Genomic DNA, 18,775 nt, shown 5'->3' with positions numbered 1-18,775 from the left:
ATCCCATCCAGCCCCATAGACTTGTGCGTGTCTGAGTGGTGTAGCAGGTCATTGACCATTTCCTCTTGGATTATAGGGGCTTCATTCTGCTCTATGCCCCCGTCTTCCCGCTCAGGGTTCTGGATACCCTGAGAACAACTGGTCTTACTATTAAAGACTGAGGCAAAGGTGGCATTAAGTACCTCAGCCTTTTCCTCATCCTTTGTCGCTATGTTTCCCTCTGCATCCAATAAAAGATGGAGATTCTCCTTATCCCTCTTTTTGTTGTTAATGTATTTATAGAAACATTTTTAAATTGTCTTTTGCAGTAGTAGCCAGTTTAAGTTCTCGTTGGGTTTTGGCCCTTGTATTTTTCTCCTCGCATAACCACATGGCGTCTTTGTAGTCCTCTTGAGTTGCCTGCCCCTGTTTCTAAAGATCATAAACTCTCCTTTTTTTCTTGTCTTCCAGCCAAAGCTCTCTGTTCAGCCAGCCTGGTCGCCTTCCCCGCCAGCTCATCTTTTGGCACATGGGAACCGACTGCTCCTGTGCCTTTAAGATTTCCTTCTTGAAGACTGTCCATCCTTCCTGGACCCCTTTGTCCTTCAGGACTGCATATATGCTGTAGTACAGGTAGTACAGTCCCTTTGATGTTTCAAAAATAATAATGTGCTCATCCAAGATGGAGTTTTATTTTATGTTTTGTATAATTACTACACAATACTTTTCTGGAAAATAAATCAGTATCTGGCAACTAAAACAGAAAAGTAAAATTGAATATTAATGTTAGTTATTTTTCTCCTGTGAATATGTTCACAGACATTATATGTAGTTATATTATATATGTGTATGTACAGAACTATTTACACTTTTGTAACTGAACAACAGGCTTATAAATTAACTTAATTTTTCATTTTTCATCTTCAGCAGAAGAATAACGTGTTGTTGACTTTTCTGTCTTATCATAAAAAACATGATGGAAATATTGCAATTATAAATGCAATTTGGCAAAGAAAAATATCTAAATCCTGGGCTATATCGTTCAAGCTATTTCCAGTAGGCAAATTGAAATGCGATTGAATTGTGATTGTGCAAGCTTCAGTTGGTATATATATTCTTTTGAGCAAAACAAAAATGACATCAATTGCAAGTGAAATTACCATATTATCAGCATTAGAAATCTTATCAAAGGAAAAAAAAATGAAAAAATCTTTGGCTCATCTAGCCTACCCAAATGAATGTTTTCTTCAAAACCATGGAAGTAAATACCAAGAAAGCAAAAATTCTAAACAGAAGTATTTGTTGTTTTTAATATTATCCTCACACTGAAAAAAAAATAAATGTGCTAGACTGAAAGTTAGCAAGAAGTGTTCTAATGACTAGAGCAGTACAATTTCACCATATCTGTCCAACAACAGGAAGAAAACGTAGAACTCTCTGCAGTACTTAACTTCATAAATGTAGATACATTTATATAATGCAGTTTTTGTTCATAATAGATATCTATGAACCACAATGCAAGAGGCCAATTAAATTCTATTCCCTATGTTCCAAATGTAAAACCACAAAAAAGTGTATCAATTATTGCCTGCTACAGCCCATCAGCTACAGGTTCATAAAAATATGTTTCTCAGAAGAGACATGATGTGGTTTGGAATGACACATTTTTACTGCAGTCTTGAGTAGTGGGAGTTATTTTCACACTATTTGAAAGAAATTAGAGAAATTCAGAGAAGAGGAAAAGAAATTGATCCAGGATAAAAATCTGTAAAAATCTGTTTGTGTGGTGCAGAACTAACAGTATGTAGTATAAGAGATTCTCTAGCATTTCTTAAAATCAGCTATAACATTCTGTTCTAGTTAAGGTTTTGTATAAAATTATTTCTGTGTACTTTCTAAACTACATTAAGCGAATTATCATGCATAAATCTTCTCTCACCCTTTCATCAGAAGGAAAATATTGTTAAAATACATTATTTTTTCAGTTCAAATTTCTGTTTTATGTCCACTTTCCTATGTATTTTTACTACTGATGTCCTTTACATCTTCACGATCTTCAATCAAGAGCAAATAAAGTGTTATTGCGCACTTCAATAATTTTTACTCTTTAAGTCTTCCATTGCATATGAAGAAGAAATCTGTCAACCATAGCCTATGTCTAGAAGTGATTTTTTTTTCAGGGTGAACACTCCTACATTTTTTGCATGAAAATTCAAAACAATTAATCGTCTGTCACAACAGGACTGTTTCTTCTATTTATTGGAAGATGCAGAACTGACAAAGGAGAATGATGGATATCAATCAGAAACTGAGGGATACTTTCAAATGTTATTAAAAATTTGTTTTCAATCTAGATTAAGGAATTGACTAAACAGTTTGGTGTATCCCAAGAAAGCAGTAAGGAGATGATCATATTACCTTCTACAGAAATTGGAGAATTTTAAAGTTTCTGAATGGACTTCTCATTTTAACTTTTATTTAAAGCTTGAAAACTAAAGAAGTTTGGATCAAACAAATAATTTTCTTCTTTAGTGATAAACCATTGTTCATTATTGAAAGAAATGCTGTGTGTTAAAAAAGGGCAACATTTTTTCTTAAGTAATTTTATACAACTTAAAGAAATACTTTTTTTGGTATAGTGAAGAAAAATAAGAGTTGTTTATTTACTGTATTTACATATACCAAACCAAAAACAGCATGGCAAGACACACTTGCTAGTTATTCACAACAGATTTTTATACTACAAGAACATATCATACCCTGTGCTTCTGTGTTACATTAAACTATATGAATAGCAAATTATGTCCAACTGCAGAACAGAAACAGTTAACAGGCAGATTTTATGCTGATGATACAAACTTCAGAAGTGAAATTTGATTTTTTACACCTCACTTTTTTCCAGAATCTTGAGTTAATTTTATGCTTCCAGCCCACTGCCACATAGCTGAACATGCTATTTATCTGTAATATGTTTGAAGGCGACACTGAAGAGAAGCAAGCTTGCTGCTGGTTTACATATCCTGGTATTTTGTCTGATGCAGAAATACAGCTTTTGACAAGAACTGTGCTATCCGTACATTACACAGTAACCAAAAGGCAAGAGGTCTTATGTCTTAACAGTAGCTTCGGATTTTATAAATGTCTCAGTGATTTTCTTAGTTAGGAATAGGTTGTATCTCATGATCAGCTCTGACAATGAACAGGGAGATCACAACAGGCGTTTTTCCTTGTGCTAGAAAGGTGACTTATGTACTTTTCTAGAACTAAAGCTTATACAGCTGAGATCCCTTTTTCTTATGCCTCAATGCCTATCTGGTTACATTCTGCTTCTGCTCTTTCAGCAGCTATGCATATCTGTTTTTGTCAAATTTGTTAAAGGAGGTAATAGCACCTTTAAATGTAATCTAGGGTGTGCTGAGAATGAAATACTATATGTTAAACCAACAATCATTTAGAATATGGTCATAGTTTATGCTCATCTCCAAACAAAGCACAGCATGTGTTGCCATTTCCTTAGTTAAAAACGTAGGGGACATAAAATAAATTTATTGCTACATGAGAAAGTTTAGGGGATGTAGTACACGAAGTCAGAGGAAACATCTTTAATAGTGTTACTGGGTAAAGAATACGTCCTCAGAGAAAATTAGAAAAAGCTAAACTTAAGAGACAGAAGTAATTACCTCCCTCTAAACAATTGCCAGATGACCACAGCATGAGTAGTGCATCCAGTTTTGGGTCCCCCAGTAAAAGATAGACATTCTTCTATGAAGAAAGGTTGAAAGAGTTTGGGTTGTTTAGTCTGAAGAAGAGAAGGCTCTGGGGAAATTTTACTTGGCCTTTCAATACTTAAAAGGAGCTTATATGAAAGACAGAGAAAGACTTTTTACCAGGTCCTGGGATGACAGAACAAGGGGTAATGGTTTTAAACTAAAAAAGGAAGAAATTCTTTGCTATGAGTGTGGTGAGACATGGGAACAGGTTACCCAGAGAAGCTGTGGGTGTCCCATCATTGGAAGTGTTCAAGGTCAGGTTAGATGAGACTTGTAACAACCTGATCTAGTGGAACTTGCCTCTGATCACAGCAGGGGGCTAGAACTAGATGATCTTTGAAGGTCCCTTCCAGTCTGTTCTATGATTCTGTGACAAACAGGACCAAGTTCAACACAGGGCCACAATGATGTTTGGGTGCTGAAGCACTTGCCCTTATGAGGGGAGGCTGAGGGATTTGAGCTTATTCAGCCTGGGGTAAAGATGGCTTCTGCTGGACCAAACAGCAGACCATCTGAACCTATAGGAAGATTATCAAGATGTTGGAGCCAGCATCTTCACAGTGAGGTATGGCAGAAAGATGAGAAGCAATAGGCACAAATTGAAACAAGAGATGTTCAGACTGATATAGGGAGAAATCTCTTCTTGATGAGGACGGTCAGGCAGTGCAACAGGCTGTTCAGAGAAGTGGTGAAGTCTCTCCATTCTTGGAGGTTTTCAAAATCTGAATCAAATCCTGAGAAATCTGGTCTGAACTCAGAGCTGACCCTACTTTGAATAGGAGGTTGGACTAGTAATCTTCTGATGTATCTTCCAACCTGAATTGTCCTATGATCCCATGAATAAATGCATTTTTGTCCAGAAGCAGAAGCCAATGTAATTTCTAATGGTCCATCTTTCCTTTTCCACAGTCTTGGACTGACTCCTAAGTCCTGTTGGCTGAACAGATTAATTTTCCTTTACTGCATACAGTTTTGTACTACTAGTATGAAGTAAAATTCTTGTCTTCTGTTTGTTCTTTGATGATATTAGGTGTGATACAGGTTATCAAATGTGCTGAGGAAAAGAACTCAGATCTTAATCTGTATTGGATATTTGTGAAGCCATTCCAAACAATGGAAAAGAAATTAAATATTTCAGTAATCATATGTGTTAATGAGATGCCTCAGTAGTCCCTCCAAACTGGATTTTCCACATTCTAACTACTTCAGGCCCATGCATACTTCATCAGTGCAGTTTGGATAGAAAATTAAAAAGATATTAATAGAACTGACTATTAATAGTGATTGCTTTTAGTAAAAGTTTACTGACATCAAAGGAAATTCCTAATTGGACTGAATCAAGCACTTTTGGATGTGTACTTTGCTGTGTACTCAGCATTTATAATTAATGGCAAGAATGTTCTCAAGGATACGTACTCAGCTTGAAGAAATATATGATCAATTCCATTATTATTAGATCAAGATATGAAGAACATATGCACAGAATGTAGGCAACTTCTTAGGAAAAATATGTAATGGTGAATTTCTTCAAATATGTGCTGTAGAAATGGAGCAGGTTGGAAAACAACAAGATCTGCTGCTGTGTTTGGGTTTTTTTAAAGTTGTTTCCCCAAATCTGCAAGATTCAACATATCAATGGGAAGCTGGTGCCAATAACTTATTCAGAGAGGCAAGTACAGGTATAGTATATGTTGAACTTATTTTTGCATAAGTTACTCTTTAAAATAATTATTATTTCAGCCTTAAAGTAATTTATCTCAGAATATTAGTATGAACATTGTTACAGCGTTATCACACCGAGAATTTTGACTATATAATAATTTAATTGCATCTATTGAAGAACATAGCAGTAAGAAAAGAGTCTTCAGTCAGTTTAAATACAAAAATAGAATGTTTTTCTGAACATCAAATAAAATCAAGTGGTTAAAAATGATTGTAAATAACAGTAACAAAACGAAAAAAAGATTAAAAAATACCTGAAGGTCTGAGGAATAAATAAAACCATAAAGAAATAGAAGCTTTAGGAGAACACATTCAGTGCTGGCGTTCAGTTGACTGAACGTTCCTGTAGGAGTTGTATAGATGGGTTGCCTTGTTGTTGCTGTGAGAATAGTCAAAATTAAACAAAGGCTCTTGATATCGTCATTAGAATCATCAGACTATAGGACTGGGTCAAATTATCTGATGACAAGATTTACTTGAATGTCTAATGTTAATTTAAAGAAATCAGTTTTTTAAGAGCCTTAGTAAGTTTGGTCAAGCATACTTTTTTTTATGGTCAAGCCTATTTATGTGTGTGGGATGAAAAGTAGGAGGAAAAAAATATTCTAATTTAGCTAACAATAGAAGAGACAGGATTAGTATTACAAAGTCAGAAAGAGAGGTCAGAAGGCTGTTAAAAACTAGGAATGTTTTCCGATTAGCAATAAAAGTATCTCCAAACTGCTCCAATATCCTGTTTGAAATCATCATAAACAACTTCTGGTCAAAAGAAGCTAAAGCAAACCAATTCTGAGATTAAGTGTCTTGTCAAATTTGGCAGAGATGCACCTACTATATTTCCAGTATTCTAGTGAAATACTGGAAACATCTGAGTCAGCTGGTAACAGAGTAAAATGGACAATGCCCTTTCTGTGTCTCCTCATCTGTCCTTTTTTTCCTTTCTCTCATGTCAAGTAAGATAGCTGTGAAACTGTAAACTTCAGACAGGCTGCTTGGGCCAAGACAGGAGATGAGTCAGGTTTTTCACTGCTTTAGTAACACAGCTTCTGCAATCAGATCTAGTTAGTTCAGAATACTTCTGTGTGAGCTGCAATTACACTTTGCACTGGCATTGTACCCCAATCCTAAACAGACTAGCCGAGCTGTTCAACCAGTTGCACTTGAGATTTGCACAGCCTATGCCCTGACTCCTCTGTGGTGAGATCACTTTCTGACAATAGGGCTGAAATTCAAGTTGCATCTTAAAACACTGATGTCTAGGTGTTCACAGATACGTGTCTGTATGGAAGCCAAGTGAGCCATTAGAGTCAGTACACCACCAACACAGCCAATGGAGTCAAAAGAGATATTCCGCTGGCCAGATGTAGGTGTCATCTATAGACACCTACATGGAGTAGAGTATTATTTTGGCAACTGAGTCTACTGGCTTCCTTTAAGCCCAGTCCTCATAGTATTGGCATCAATATAAACCAGCTAGACATCCTAGCAACAAAGGATGGAAAACAATGCTGAGACCATAAGGCCTAGACCTGTCCAATTTTAGGCAACCATGTCACATGATCCTTTTCACAACCTGCACAGACTATCTGTGTCTTTTGACGCCTTCCCATATTGTTCCCATTAATCCTTGTAGAACCACCAGTTTCACATGTCTGTAGATGCATTTTCATGGGACGTAGCGGTTTTTTTTCTTAGAACTATGAGAAATGAATATTGGAAAAGGCAAAGTCAGATATTGTGAATTAAAAATGGGGCTTACATTTATCATTGAGTACAAATGTTCTAAATTGTCAAGAAAAGACTCTGAGCATTACAAAAATTATAATGTAGTGTACAGCATTTCTTCAAAGAGCCATGGCTATGCATCGCATCTCAAGGGGAACAGAAATATTACTGTCTGACACCAAGGGATGAGAAAGTAGGTTGTGTAATTTTACTTTTACCAAGTTGACTGAATTTTTAAATTATAACTTCATTTTTATAATTAATTAGACAACCAAATACAACATTTTTCTTTTTCTTTTTTTTCTTTTTTTTTTTTTTGTTTGGCTTCTCTTTCAATGTTAGTAATAATAGCCAAAGTTAAAATAGTTGTTACTTCTTGAGTTTTTAAAGAAAAATGCATTTTTCAGATGGGGAGTTATTTCATAATACCTTTGGTAGTTATTTAATATGTGTAACATTGTTTCAAGCCTTTTGATTTTTGTTTTTCTTTAATACTTTAAAATAAATTCAAGTTGAAAATCACTCAGGATTTATACTAACTTTGACTGGAATTTTGCATGCTGAGGGGCATAGAATCCATTCTGACTTGACAGTGGCTCATTAACAAATTCCATACTGTTATCCCTAGTTAACTCATTTGATAGGACTTAATTATGTTTTAGATAAATTAATTGGAAAAAAACCCTCTTTAACATCAACTCTGAAGAAAAGTTCCTTAGGTTCAGAAAGCTGTAAAAAAATACAAGATAGCAAGTTAAATCCCATTATATCTAAATCATAAGGGTTTATTTGTTTAAAAAGCTTCCTGGGTTTATAAATTCAAAGGAAGTATATACATTTAAATTAACAACATTGAAAAAGGATCATCACTTGAAGGCAATAACTGAATGGGAAAATAAACACAATGAATTCTGCTTTTGATAGGCGGACAGAAGAGCAGGTACAGGTATAGATAAATAATTAGACAATTTGAGTCCCTGAAATCCAGCCTCATTTCTTTCGTATGTTAAAAGCAGCTGGAGATAGATATAAGCTTTTTTCAGTGCAGTTCGATTTTACTTCCTCACTTTGCTTTCTTGGCTTACTGCTTTACAGAAATACAGTCATTAGCAACATAAAGCATGCTTTATAAGTGGTTTTCTTGCAAAATAGTAATTTCTAAAAGTATTACAGATGGGAAAGTATACCTAATGGGATTTCTTCTTCATTATAAAATCATCCTGATCTTAGCATTTTGCAATCACATGGTTATGATTGTAGAACACACAGAAAAATCCAGTGTAGCTATTATGACAGCAATCTTTACTAAAATTTGCTCCTTCAGACCAAATTTGATGGATTACCTCTCTACATAAGAAACACCATTATAAAAAGATTTACTGAAGTAAATTACTAGACAGAAATTCTCTGCACTACCTGTTCAATTTGGTAAAAAGCATATGCAGTAGAGGTAGCTGCTTACAGAGACTCCATAACCTCAGAGCTCCTGTTAAATTTAACATTTCAGGTTTGGTGGTAGCAGAACCTTCTGGAGGTGAGTAAAAGTATCACGGTGCAAACTCTTCCTCAACCTGCTCTTTATCCTATAAATTTATATTATACTCATGCAGTTCCAGGACTCTACAGCTACCATGATCAATCTGTAAAAAACAGTATCGATCACGTTGGCATTCAAATATATCTATCAGTTTCTACAGTCTTTGTTGTTACATGCAGTTTTCTGCCTTCTTGCTTTGTCCTCTGTCACTAGCAGTGCTGGAATATCCAGTCCTTGATGAGGTGAGACAAAATGAAACACTTGCTTTCTCTCCTTGGCTGCCCAACCTGAACCCGTGTAGTGGCAAGGAGGATCACACCAGTGTGATGAAACACAGCGAGCCGCACAATGATGCTCTGGGAGTGCTACCATTTTCTCAGGAATGTTGCCTAACTAGTTAACAACATGCCAACAGGAATGCCGCTTCTCGGCTTAGCTGCCTAGATGTAGGGTGGAGCAAGTTGGTGCCACACGTCAGAGTGCATTCAGCAGGTAGGAGGTATCCCTGCAACAATGCAGTTAACCTTTTCATGTTCCAATGTTTTCCTCTCAAGGGTGATATTCTTTTCCAAGCCTTTTCAATAAAATACAGTCTGGTAAAGTCTGATTAAATGTAGCTTTTCATAGTCTGAATTCACATTAATGTAATGCCTGGACAAACAAAGCTCCTTGGAAGTGAGAGATTTTAGTACCACTCATCTACTGAGGGTAGCCAGAAAGGTAGGAATGGTACAGAAGCTTAGAAACACTTATGCTCACATCATCTTACATGTCAGGTTTATCTGTCTGCTGTGAAGTAGCTGTGTATTGAATCAAATACATGATGGAGAGGATCTAGTCTGCCATACCTGTACAGGAGCTGTGCAATGCAAATGATCAATCAATTTTTTTTCATTAGGGGCATGCTTATGTCTGCTCACTAAGGTACAGTACAGATATCCTCTCGGTTCCTAATTCATCCCCAGAATGTAACTTATAAAACAGGGAGATGGGTCATGAACACAGTCATCTGAGACCTGCAAGGGCTGTACTGTTACAGCTACTGCCCTCTCTCCAGAACAGTAGCATTTCTCACCAGCATTTACAGCAGAGAGAAAGGATAGTGTAATGATTATGATCCTTACCAATTTTCTTTGAAAAATTCCAATTCACCCCTCTGTCATAGACATTTTCTGTGGCAGCAGCAAATCTCTTTATACATTTTAGCCTCAGTTTTCTAGCTAACAATTTGTATATAAGAAAATTTTCTCAACATCCAACCAGTATTGTTTTTAATACATGTATTAAAATGCTGAGGAACTCCAATGTTGTGATGATGGAAGGCCATATAAAATAGTCAAAGTAGTTGCTTTGTTTTATCACAATCTGTCTGCATTGTCATTCTATCCCAGCAGTGGCTGTGGAAATCAAGCTCTCAGCTGATGTCAGTTTGGTCTGATCGAGTCTAGAGCACTTATAAAAGGCATTTGAGATGAATGGAGTAATGATGCACTCATAATCTGGGCAGTATCATTTTCTTTCTTGCTGTGTTTGTAATAGGACAAAAGATTTAATATTTTAAACCTGAAAAAGACTTAAATTCCTATGTCATAGACAGCACAAATTTTATTGTGGCTTAAAGAATTTAGGGATTCTTTCAGCAGTCTTCCCAATGTCAACACTTCAAAGCTTGTTAGCTTCACATTCACACCTTTTTTTCTCTTGTACAAAATCTTTTATCTCAGTTTTTCTTAGCTTTGATTATTCAGTAGAGCAGAAACTGAATCCCTGTAATGAAACCTGAAATCATGAGTATGAGGCAGGAAATCAAACTTGACATCATTATATAATGTACATAAGAACTGAAAGCAAATTTTATGCAGAGGGGCAATTCCAGACCAGCGAACTTAAACCAGCATTTTAATAGCATAGACATGTGTTATTCAGTGCAATACAGACTTACATGGGATTATTCTTATCCACCCAGAGGTCATGCAGCTTGCTGTTGTAATTGCTGCATGAGTACCTTTACCACATGGCAGGGCATGCCTTATGGCAGAGAAAGCTTAGATCAGAATCCTTGGAACCTGTGCTCCTTTAACTGGTTTTATCTCCTCTCAAAATGAGTTGTAAAGCAGTTTATCAAGCCGTATGCCTTAACTGCTTACTTCTCTGAGGCTATACAGAACTTTTTTCCATTCTAAGAGATGATAATGATGATGATGATGATGATTAATAATCAATATGCCATTGTGCATACCATAGTAACAATATCGTTAGCCATATATTGTCAGACATGCTATTAAAGTGTGCTATAGGACAAACCTTGTACCATTCCAAGTATCAACAACCAAATAGATAGGATGGACCTATTATTTTCATTTTTACAGAAAGGAAAAGAAAAACTATAAGATTATATGGCTTACCAGAATCACAGAATAGGCTGAAACAACGATGACTCTGTGGTAAAAACAGTACCTTTCCTAATTTTCTCAGATTTCAGTCTATTGCATTTACTGAAATATTGTTTTGTCTTTTTAAATATACCTCACTTGCATTGGTCTTTTGGAAGGCAGCAAAATCTCGGGTTTTTTTTTTTAACAGATATTTACATATATTGTAGCTATTATTATTGTAATAATTATTTTAACAATCTTGAGTAATTAACTATGCTGTGTGTGGAACACTGCTGCATTTTCAATATGAAAATGTAACCTGTGGATTGCTGTGATTATTCTCTATTTAACACAAATTCATTCCTGTTTTTGTTCAGTTTTCAACACTGTAAAACATATATCCTGAAAGACTTGCTTTATACCATCATGATGGAAGAAATAATTCTGTCAGACTATTAAGTTTTTTCTTCAAAGCCAATTAACTCCTCTTTATTCAACTTTCAGGACCCATGATACTGTTTGTAGATGTGAATGACCTTTGTGGTTTTTGTTTTTATCCATAGCTTTTTTTTTAACCAGCTGTAATTACTGCCTTTTTCTAATTGGAAATTTTAAATATGGTGATTGTAACTTCACAGATTGTCATTTGTTGGATAGAGTGCCTATTCAGTAACAGTGTGAATAAAGAATATGTTTCTACAGGAGTGATACCGGTTAACAATATTGGTTTGTGTGACCGACACCTGACATTGAACTGCAAACTTTTTAAGAATGAGCAGCTGCATACTACAGAGCAATAAACACATGCCAAGCAAATTACTAGGTCCCTGAACATTTTAACAGACCTTTGCATTTTTTATGTTTCAAGAACTCAAAGCGAATGCTACTTTTACTGTGAGTTTGTAGTGGGACTTAAAAAGGACAGCTACATTGTCTACTTTGCTCATCCAGCTACTGGCTGCTTATAAAGTCTCATACTTTTTCACTATAAGACCTTGCTTTCTTATTCAGCTTTCTTACCAGATGCCTTATATTGGATTATTTATTCCATTGCCAACAGTCAGCTGAGGAGCAACCTCATTTCTTTTGTAACTAATTCATATACCCAGTACCCAAATACTGCCTAAACACATACAGAACTTGAGAAGTTCTTCAGTCTGTACCATGACTTTGAGCAATCCCATGCTAAAACACAGGTTGGGAACTGACTGGCTGGGGAGCAGCTTTGCAGAAAAGCCCCAAGGGATCCTGGCTGACAGCAGGCTGGGAATGAGCCAGCAGGCAGCATGCCTGCATGCATCCTTCATCTGGCAGCAGGCAGGGTCAATCCTGGGCTGTATTAATAGGAGCACAGCCAATAGGTCAAGGGAAGTGATTATCCCCTCTAAGTAAAATCTGTCAGACTACATCTAGAGTTTTGCACTCCCCTCCTTGCCCCAGTACAAGAAAGACATTGATAAACTGTCTATGGGATATCCATGATATCCATGGGACAGCAATGTGCCCTGGTGGCCAAGAGGGCCAGTGGTATCCTGGGGTGCATTAAGAAGAGTGTGACCAGCAGGTCGAGAGAGGTTATCCACCCCCTCTACTCTGCACTGGTGAGGCCTCATCTGGAGTACTGTGTCCAGTTCTGGGCTCCCCTCAGTTCAAGAGAGACAGGGAACTTTTGAAGCGAGTCCAACGGAGGATGATTAAGGGACTGGAACATCTCTCGTATGAGGAGAGGCTGAGAGACCTGGGGCTCTTTAGTCTGAAGAAGAGAAGGCTGAGAGGGGACCTTATCAATGTCTATAAATATCTGCAGGGTGGCTGTCAGGAGGATGGAACCAGTGTCTTTTCAGTAGTGCCCAGTGATAGGACGAGAGGCAATGGGCATAAACTGCAGCCAGGAAGTTTCACCTCAACACGAGCAAAAACTTCTGTACTGTGAGTGTGACGGAGCACTGGAACAGGCTGCCCGGAGAGATTGTGCAGTCTCCTTCTCTGGAGACCTTCCAAACCCGAGTGGATGCATTCCTGTGCAACCTGCCCTAGGTGATCCTGCCTTGGCAGGGGGTTGGACCAGATGATCTTCAGAGATCCCTTCCAACCCCTACCATTCTGTGATTCTGTGATTCTGTGATTCTGTGAAACTGGAGTAAGTTCAGTGTAGGGTCACCAGGATAGGACAGGCAGGGGCCAGAGTACTTTAACCTATGAAGAGAATTTGAAGGAACTGGGATTGTTCAGCTTAGAGATGAGCCCAACAACCTCCCATAGCTATGGGGAGGTCATCAAGGAGACAGCAGCAGGCTTTTCACAGTGGTGTGCAGTTAGAAGGTGAAAGACAATGGGCACGAAACAAGGTATGTTCAGTCTGATATAAAGGGGAGTCTTTTTTCCCCATGAGGACAGCCAAGCAGTGGAACAGGTTGCCCAGAGAATTTGTGCCACCTCTTTCCATCCTTCAGGGTTTTCAAGACACAGCTGCTTAGCACTAAGCAACCAGTCTGACCTAATAGCTGGCCCTGCTTTGAGCGAGCAGTTTGCTTACAGACATCTTCAGGTCCCTCCTGAACTACCCAGTGATTCTAATCTGGAGTAACAGCTTCATGGATTGAAAGCAGAGAAGGTAGCTAATGCAGGCTGAACTATTTCAGTAAAAAAAACCTTGTGACAGATCCTGGAGGAAGAGCGCTGACAGGGTGACAATAACTAAATTTCATCTTCTTCAGTCTGCTCGCGCCTGTGCAAGGAGCACATGGCTACTATCTTTGAATTCAGGCTAAATGATTTCAGTCTTATGAACAACGGAAATTCAACTCTTATCTGCCTCAATATTCTGCAACATTTTAAAAGTGATTGCAGCTGTAACAAGCCATCTCTTTACAATAAATAAGGGTAGGGAAATTCAGGTAGTACATTTAGGATCATCTTGCCCATTATGATACTTTCAAGAATTGCTGGATACTTGTCCAGTGTTTCTATTGTAATGCCACGTCACTGACTAGACCTTGAAATCAAACTACTGACATCAATCGATGTGACTGAAGTTCAAACTGCTCTTCTAGATAGGTCCATAGGACTTTTGGTGAGCAAGTCTGTATGCTAACTTAGAATAATGATTTACACTAAAGTGGTGAAAAAAAAAGAGAAAGTCTATAATCTATTGTGCCTTTAGAAGAAAGTAACCTTGTTATTATGCATGCAGAAAGCTGTTAAAATGGACTGTATGTTAAATATTAAAAAGTAAGTAAAAACCGTAACCACATATTCTGTTCTCCAGCACTTTGGATATTAATTCACCATGGAAAAATCAATTTAAATTCTCAAGATCAAGAATACTGTTAATATTTCTTTAATATGCCTTTTTCTCAGTGTCTGGGGAACAAAAGACTGATTTTTTGTTATTACATTGCAAGATTTTGTCCTTTGAAAAACTTTGTACTCAGACAAAAATTACTTAAAACAATATACGTGCATAAATTTATGCATGAGATAATGGGCTAAATAGTGCTTCAAAATGCTCAAAATATTCTTCTCAGTGGACAAAAATTTTTCCAGTTGGAGATCAACAACATGAAGAAGTATTTATTCAAAACAGAACTCATAATTCTCCCTATCATCCAAATCCACAAATTAGAATGTGATTTATTGTTTAACTTACTTTCTTCTGATAAATTAAATGTAATAAAATTATTCCAAGTTTAAACTGTTTGGACTTAGAGTAACCATAAGGATTCAGGCGTGGATCCCCTACAAATGGGGAGGGGTTGTAAAACATGCATATGTGAAATACATTTAATTAAATCAGGGAAGGAAAGTGGTGTTGGCCGTCTCTCCTGGTTTCATCACTAGTTAAGTTTGCTGATTTCGCTGCATTTAAAAAAGCAGAAGCATGGACAGCCACCTTCAACAGCAGAATGGTCCAGCACATATTCTTTACCTCCCAGAAAAATGCTCTAAAACCCAAGAGGTACACTGGACTGGGCTTTTCATTACTCTTATTTGATATGGGCTGCTATGCAACTGAGAGTGCAAGACTGAGAGACATTAAATAAGGAAGAACGTGTCTCTGAGCATAGAAGAGATGGATTTATTTTGTGTTAAAGTGCTACCTGATAAAATACATCTACTTGCAGTCTTGCATGCAGATGTAGACATGACCTTTCTCCTCTTCTCCTTCATCTGTGTGAACGCTGTAAAATGGTTACCAAATTGTGTATGAGGGATTCAGGATGCACATTTTCTTTCATACCTCTAGACTTGCAGATCCAGCTCTGAAGCTAGTGTGATTCCAGGCTGCGTGCTACTGTGAGCACCTCATTTGGGATTGTGAATCTCACTGTTATGACCAAGCTCAGACACTCTTCTAGTCTCCTGGGCTTTGTTTTCAGTCAGGTTCTGCAGTCTCCTCTCATCTGAAAAATATTTGTGCTCAGTGAATGTATGGATACTACAACTGCACTGTGGCAAACCTATCTACTGTTGGTACTTCCTGCTCCAAAATACTTTCCAGCCTGGAATAGTCAGCAGTAGTTTCAGAAGTAAGCAGAAGTCTAAGAAGTATAAATTTAACATGAAGTTTCCCACAAGAAATATCTGGATTTTTTGGTTTTACTGGTAAACACTTACCACATAAACCTCATGTATTTCTAAGATCTAGCAACCTTCTTAACTTAGTAAGTTCATAAACAGACTTACACAGCTAACTAGCATAGGAAATGTTTGAATTTAGTGATCAAATAGAAACGTACCAGTCCTGTCTTCCTAGAAAGTCAGATGAGAGGAATAACAGACAATTTGGTGAATTTTGTTATTGAGAAATTTGTTTTGCTTATTGTTTGCTGAAAACAGATCAGTTGCACCTAATTTTCTTCTTTTTAAAGTACTTTACATATTTTATAATTTTTACAGTGGTTTTCTATTGTGTATATACATTTTGGATTTCACATAAATGAGTATTTTAGCTAAAATACTGTATTTTCTTATTATTTTTAATATACTTATTTGAAGACATCTATAACTAGAAAAAAGCTGTAAAGATCAGAACTGACAGCAAATGTATCTGTATATAGGTATAGGAAATCCATATTTACACTATATAATCCACATAAATAAATTAAACATTAAAAATATAAACAGGTATGAACATACCACATACAGGCAACTATACATGTTTATAGTTCCAGATATTGGAAAACTACATAGAAGTGCATTACATTTTCTTAAATGTAAGAAAATAAAATATTAGTTGCCTTGTGAAAGATTTAACATTAAGTCTGAGAGAAAAGAATATTAAGTGCACCACTGGACCTGAGTTTGCCGGTTGATGCAATATGCTGAAGGCTGAAATTAAGATGTATATCTTCCCTCTCATCCTAAAAAAGAAACTGGTTATAATAACTCTCACAAAAAGACATTTATGTATCTCAGTTAGACAACATTCTCTCCTCTTCATAAGATACTAGATAAATGAGATGGGTCTCTTCTTCACTGGCATACCTGTCATGGATTATTACCTCCAGATCATTCAATACTGTACTCACTGATTATTGAATAGGACAAGTCTTTATTTTCACACATACAATTCCATCACTAAATAATCAATCCTTCAATAAACTACTTTAATTTTAGTATCATTCTTAGTCCTGAAAATACATATTTCAAATCATCCTTCCTTCGGTGGTTAAAATAATTTAGGTGCAATTAGTTATGTATCCTTATCACATTACATTTATTTTGAAATTTATGTCCATAGAACCATAATATCATAGAGTCATTAAGGTTGGAAAAGACCTCTAAGATCATCAAGTGCAACCACCAACCCAACACCACCATGCCCATTAAACCATGTCCTGAAATGCATGTCTACACGTTTTTTGAACACCTCCAGTGATGGTGACTCCACCACCCCCTGGGCAGCCTGTTCCAATGCTTCACCACTCTCTCCTTAAAGAAATATTTCATAATATCCAATCTAAACCTCCCCTGGCTCAACTTGAGGCCATTTACTCTCGTCATGTCACTAGTTACTTGGGAGAAGAGACCAACACCCACCACGCCACAAGTCCCTTTAAGGTAGTTGTAGAGAGCGATATAAGGTCTCTTCTCAGCCTCCTCTTCTCCAGATGGAACAAACCCGGTTCTGTCCACCCCTCCTCATAGGAATTCTTCTCCAGACCACTCAGAAGCTTTGTTGCCCTTCTCTGGACATGCTCTAGCACCTCAATGCCCTTCTTGTAGTGAGGGGCCCAACACTGAACACAGGATTCGAGGTGCGGCCTCACCAGTGCCGAGTACAGGGGCACAATCGCTTCCCTACTCCTGCTGGCCACACTAGTACTGATACAGGCCAGGATGCTGTTGGCCTTCTTGGCCACCTGGGCACACTGCTGGCTCATGTTCAGCTGGCTGTCAACCAGCACCCCCAGGTCCTTTTCCACCGGGCAGCTCTCCAGCCACTCCTCCCCAAGCCTGTAGCGTTGCATGGGGTTGTGACCCAAGTGAAAGACCCGGCACTTGGCCTTGTTAAACGTCAGACAACTGACCTCAGTCCATTGATCCAGCCTGTCCAGATCCCCCTGCAGAGCCCTCCTACCCTCCAGCAGATCAACACTCCCACCCAGCTTGGTATCATCTGCAAACTTACTGAGGGAGCACTCGATCCCCTCATCCAGGTCATCATTAAAGATATTGAACAAGACTGGCCCCAAGTCTGAGCCCCAGGGGAACACCATGTTGGGTAATGACAAACAAACATGTTAACATGGGAAAGAAATTATCACCTGTTGTCTAAGAGCAGGATTTTATATTGTGAGTGATTAAAAGATGAACCATTTTTTTATGCTCAGAGTAAATACAAATAAAAATTATTTGTGGGATTTTTTTTTTTTTAAGTACAATGGTCAAGAATATTTTTCTTGTTTCTAAATAAAGGGAAAGTGAGGATGCAGCAGCAGCAGGTTCCTAGGTCTTTGCTATGATTCCCAGTTATAGATCTAAACCATGCTGTGAACTAATGTTGAATACTGTCTGATGACAGGTCAAGTATTTATGGATATTTGTTTACCAATGAATAGTAAGTGCCTGGAAATGATAACAACTGCATAATTTCTTGACTGTCTGCAAATACTTTGGGTCCTTAAGCACAATAGTTAAAAGATGTCTAACCTTCAGAAACAGCTTGAACCAAACTGTTCAGCCCTGCAAAGGATGGAAAATCCCTTCTTCAGCAAATGTTGGCTTTTCTATAAAGCAACATCTTGATTCAGTTGGGTTTGAAACTTGTTGGGCTACATAAGTGTGAAGAATATGTGTAATTAGTCAAATTTTTAGTCAATGAGCTCATCTGAATATGGAGAGTAATAAGGAGTGTCAGAAACAATAATAATTACAGTCTGTAATGTCCAAACACCAATCACAGTAGTGTATTCATGTGTCATTTTAAGGAACCAGATTTATGTAGTTAGATCAACCTGTTCTCTAGCAGTGGGTTTGCATGAAAATTACACTAACAGCCTAGGAAACCTAACCTCCTTATTGATCTAAACTAAATTAATGTACAATTACTTCTGCAATAACTGTACCCCATTCTTGTGGAGGTAGACCAAAAAAGCATAGACTTTTACATTCCTCTTCAAGCTCTGACTACCTGATATCCAGGAAAGAACTTCCTGTATCAA

The sequence above is a fragment of the Phaethon aethereus genome (genome assembly GCF_964289735.1).
Source record: "Phaethon aethereus genome assembly, chromosome: 1".
NCBI classification, from domain to species: Eukaryota; Metazoa; Chordata; class Aves; order Phaethontiformes; family Phaethontidae; genus Phaethon; species Phaethon aethereus.
Note: the sequence above shows the minus strand (reverse complement) of the source record.